The 5246-nt window shown below is 35.2% G+C and overlaps 1 long non-coding RNA gene across 1 annotated transcript; it reads left to right on the top strand.

The window, feature by feature from the left end:
• Positions 1–1290: 1290 nt before the first annotated feature.
• LOC140035906 (uncharacterized) lies at positions 1291–3702 on the top strand. Its single transcript, XR_011839802.1, has 3 exons — positions 1291–1482; positions 2796–2857; positions 3521–3702. It is a non-coding gene; the product is annotated as an uncharacterized lncRNA (long non-coding RNA).
• The last annotated feature ends 1544 nt before the right edge of the window (positions 3703–5246 follow it).

Below are 5246 nucleotides of genomic sequence, written 5' to 3' on the forward strand. Positions count from 1 at the left end.
TGATTAAGTTTTAAATAAACGATTTGATTGCTATGTTATTTCCTGATTTATTTTACCCACTAAACTAATCTCAATCAGTCCTATGTTAAAAATCAAGTCACTATGCTCTTTTAATTCCCTAGTAACCTGGTAAGACATCAAGGAATACCTGACTATACAATTGATAAGAACTCAAGGGATACCTGACTAAACAACTACCAAGCGAAGCATTTAGTAGTAGAATGATATATTATGCATATGAAATAGAGCAATGAAACATAATTAAGCACTCTACACCATGGACTTTTCAGTTCAACAATTTTGTGTCTACTCTTTCCTTTCTTTCTTTTGTTAAGTTTCGTATTAGACTTTAGAAAACAACTAAATACAAGCACAATGATATAGAGGCAGACAAGATAACAACAAACTGCATGCCCATTGATTCAAGTGCATATTTCTTTGCAAAGATAAATATAGTTGTCATTGATCAGATATGCTTATTTGTCCCTAAGAAGGCACCCAAATTGAAGATCGAAAATGAGAAGTGTGAGAACCCAAAAATTTTCACATTTTCTCAGCATTATTTTATTCCTTTGCCTACATTTTATACTTTTCTTGGAAATATTAAACTTTCTATGCATTTTTACAAGCAAGTACAGTTTTAAATTCATTTTCCTAGTATGAATTAGTGTACGTTAAATTTGAAACGCATTATCGATGTGAGGACCCATAAAATTCCTTATATTTTTCTTACAAATACCCTTTTATTAGAAAATTATTACTTTATAATGGCTCTACTACCCAATCACCCCACAATAAGTGCAAATGAATATAGAATTAAGGGTTTTTCCTTTTCGTTTTCAAGTTAGTGCGAATCAGGGGTTTTACGCCTATCCATGGTGTGGCTATCCGGTACGGAGTGTGGATCAAATTTGGTGATTAAGAGTGAGTTTTAGATGATATTAAGTGTGTGATTAGAAGTGCTAATAATAAGTTAGTGAATTATAAGTTAAAACCCTAGTATATGCGATTTAAGGAAAAACGGGTTGAACCGACGGGTACCGTTCACTACCGATTGAACACCCCACTTGACTACCACTTTCTTATCATAAAATAGCCTTGATATTAGTGCAAAATATCAGCCCTTAAACCAGCTCAAGTCAGCCGAAATTGTGGACCAAAATAAGGGAGAAAAGGAAAAAAATTGACTTCCAATCCAAGGGTGACATTTGTCCACTTTGACCCAAATCAATTCCTATCCTTTTAACCTTCTTGAAGCTTCAATTGCACTTTATTTCAGCCTCCATTTCTGCCATATGAACCGTGAGAAAGAGAGGGAAAGCCAAGAGAAAGAAACTATAGTCCATCTTGAGTTTGATCCACTTAAGTGAGAAAACAAGAAATCTAAATCGATTAATCAATAGTTTGAGAGCTTGGGAAGCTTAAGGAACCAAAAATTTCAAGGAGTAGTGGAGGATCACTCTTGCAAGGCCTTGTCTTGAGGTATAATGGCTGATCACCCTTTCTTTTCCATTAATCATGATTAAGTTGGGTATTAATGTTAGAATTGTGCTTGTGATGCTTGTTTGAAATGGTTTTGATGATTGGAGGGATGAATTTTGAGATAGGGTTTTGATTTATTCACTTATAATTCTTGTTGGTTAGGTGTTATATGGTGTGTATATATGGTATATAATCTTGTAAAGGAGAAAGTAGTGGCGGCTTTAAGGTAAAAATGTAAATTATAGCTTGATGTAGCAAAATTCCAGATTTCTGGAAATTGAAGCTTCAGTTTTGCCCGGTTCTAGTTCCATATGTTAGAGGCCGAATTAGGCTTAGCACAAAACATAAAAGTTGTATAGAATGATGTTTTATAGTTTTTTGAAAAATATCAGCTCAATCGGAGCAACGTAGCCTGTGAAAAGACCGAAATACCCATGACTACCACAGGTTTAGTCCAATGGACAGTTTTGACATTTCATCAATCTGATCGTGTCTTTTCACCTTTATACATACTAAACTAGCATTTAGCCAAAACATAAAAGTTGTATTGCTATGTCCTAGCTTTCCAACACCCCTGGAATCACCTCATTTGGACTTCGGTAGCCTGAGTTATGGTTGTTTACGTATAGTGCGGTTAACTAGCCCGAGTGTGAGATTCTGATTCTGTAATTTGACATTTTGACTTAGATACACTGCAAAATGGACTGAGCGGTCTTCATCAAAGTTGTAGATCTTTGTTTTAGCTTCGAAACGGTTAAATTGCACCTCAATCCGATAAGCGTAGCCTCAGTTGTGTCCGTTACGCAAAATAATGTCAAATCTGTCTTTTGTTTCTTGACTTAAACTTCATTTCCGCACATGCTCCTAGCTTGATTTTATACCTGTATGACTTGGAGCCTATGAAATGGCTAGTGAAATGAGATGATTCTGTATAAGACTTTGGGTTTGATTGAAGAAAAGAATGAAGCCATAAATGGTTGGAAAATAGATAAATACAAAGGGCGTGCTGCCCAAATTTACGCTCGAGAACTAGGTCGATATACTTGCGACTTGAGTAAGGTTTGAGAGCGAATACCATGTGAACCATCTAGGGTATTTACGTTTTCTTTGCCACTTCGACTCAAATAGCAATTTTAAAGTTTTACAAGTGAGTCTAAGTTTTACAAATATTTTACTTATGTCTTTTGGTTTCAATGTACTCTTTTCACTACCAAAACCATATTTATACTTTGTACTAGTACGTTTGCGACTTTTCTTTGACTCACTTATATCTTTGATGGTTGAAGCATAATGTGTTCGTTTGATTATATTAGGATACCTTGGTGATTGAGGGTGTATCCGGAAGGAAACTTTGGATGTTATTTTGCATAAATAGGTGAGTGTTCCTTGTTTGTTATATTTTCATTGCCTATGTGGCTTGTTCTTATTTATATGACTTGTTATGAACGATTGATAACATGTTAAATATTTTCAATGATTGCTTAAAATGAGTTTGTTAGGCGAGTGTATACTTTATCGCACTCGACTTAAATGAAATTTGAAATTGTCAATGTTTACGTGATTAAATGCTAGTTGTGCATGAATGTAAGCCTCTTGGCTGAACAAGGCCCTGCCCTTCGTTACTGATCGACTCAAGTCAGAAGCGGACTCGGTCGGGCAATTTAGTGACCCTGGGTGAACGTTTGGTATACTCGAGTATTATCTTGAAGTCTGGTGGAGCCCTGGCCAATGTCCGGGAAGGGGGTGAATGAAATGAATGAACGAATGTCAACGCAAATGAGGGATTTTACTTATCAAAATGTATTTTCAAATGATTGGAGGAATAAGGGGAAATGACAGGAGAATGAATGAACGAATGAATGAATGGCTCCTTGTGAGCACGTATCCTTTTAATGAATGTGTTCCTATCGCTTTCCATTGTAATGTTTCTTGAGTTATTGATTGTTTGTGGTAACTACATTGAACTTGTCGCTTGATTATATGTTCGGAACCTCATTGAGCTTTTAGCTCATCCATTTAGTTTTGTTTTCCTTAACAGCGGAAGGCGAGCAAGGACCAAAGCTCGGTGTAAACTAGTTTGGTCTAGTTCTTTCATTTCTTTTGTAATGGTTCTCGCCCTAGCGCTTGGCATGGGCTAGATGTATGAAGAATTGAGAACCTTTGTATATTCAATGGTTAAACTCCCTTTTGAGATAGAAATATAGATAAGTTTCGTTTTAAGTTTTGGATTTTGTTATACAAATTCTTGTGATTTTATTCCGATTTTGATTGAGGTCTAAAGTGAACGACTGAGTCCCGACGAGAGTTGGGCAGGCGGTCCGCCGAACTCTTTGGTTTGCCTTAGGGTGAGGTGGGGCTGTCACAAGAAACACACAAGAGATGCTCAAAATTATCATATGGACCAGCAAACAATCCAAAATAATTATCTGTAATAAAATTATTCTTCTTGAACAGTTGATTTTAATCCTTTTGTGCAATAGAGCCAAAAAAATGAGCTTGCAAGAATATAAAAAATTTCCTAAAAGTAGAAATTTATGCTAAAGGAACAAACTGCTTGAAGAAATGCGATCACAACTCAAAAGAAAAAACCAACCTGGCCAATTGATGCTTGAAAGAAATTCACGCAATGTGAAAATTGGACACTTAAAGAATTCACAAAGTTACTTCAAAGATTCTGAAGAATGTTTTTTTTGTTGTTGCAATAGAATTTGTTTCTTCATGTGTCCTCCTGCAACAATAATAAGTTGACCATCTGAACAATATGTGGTAGCATTATTTAGTCGTGTATGCCTCAAGGTTTGCATCGACGTAGGCCTTCACAGCCTTGAACATATCCAAGACATTTTTTACAGCCTTGATTTTTTTCTTTTCTGGCCTCAAATTGTTCTTTTGCAATCGGGGGCATCACATTTGATTACTTCTTCGTGTCAATACTCCAAAACTTTTTTTTAGACAATTCATAAAATGAACTACTGAAAAAGTTATTCAAATCATCCACGAATCCTCAAGGAACTAGTGAAAAGATGGTTGAAATGATGCAAGAGTCCTCAAGCAACTACTGAAAATGTAGTTCAAATCATGCAGGAGTCCTCTTGTGTCGTGTCAAAATCTAATCAAGCGCATTCATTTAGGATTTTGCTAGAATGGAGTAGGCAATTTATATAAGTAAAGGGTATATTAGACATCACAAAAAAGGAAAGAAATATGATTATATTATATATTAATAGATAGATAGCTAGATAAAGTAGAACTCAAAGTCTATAGCTAATAGTGGAATAGCAATATAAGGTATGTAAGAGTCAAGGAAAGCAAATGACAAGTACATGATAATTTTAGAGATAACCACAATCACCAAATTTTGTACCACAAGTATATGGGATTATCGTCACATAGTTTATAGTACTCTTCGTATGCTTGTCATTCACCAAAGTTTCTAACTATGATTTTGGTCCATTATTTGAAGCCTCAAGCACCCAAAAACATGCTTCTGATTTCACTTTTACCTTTATATAAGTGTTCATGATGAGGTTTGAGCACCTAATAGTTCAATTCTAATTCTTGCTAAAACTATTCTCGATTAAATTTAGTTTCCTTTCTATGTTTCATTTCACATTTCAAATATTGTTTACGACTCCATCGTTGTTACTTCATCACTAACATTTTAATATTAAAATATATTTTCAAAATTTAGGCTTGACACCATGAAAATTAACTTGTGGGAAGATGTGGCGGTTAACGAGGGGCAATCTCTACAAGAAGTTGCA

The sequence above is a fragment of the Coffea arabica genome, chromosome 2c (genome assembly GCF_036785885.1).
Source record: "Coffea arabica cultivar ET-39 chromosome 2c, Coffea Arabica ET-39 HiFi, whole genome shotgun sequence".
Taxonomy (NCBI): Eukaryota; Viridiplantae; Streptophyta; class Magnoliopsida; order Gentianales; family Rubiaceae; genus Coffea; species Coffea arabica.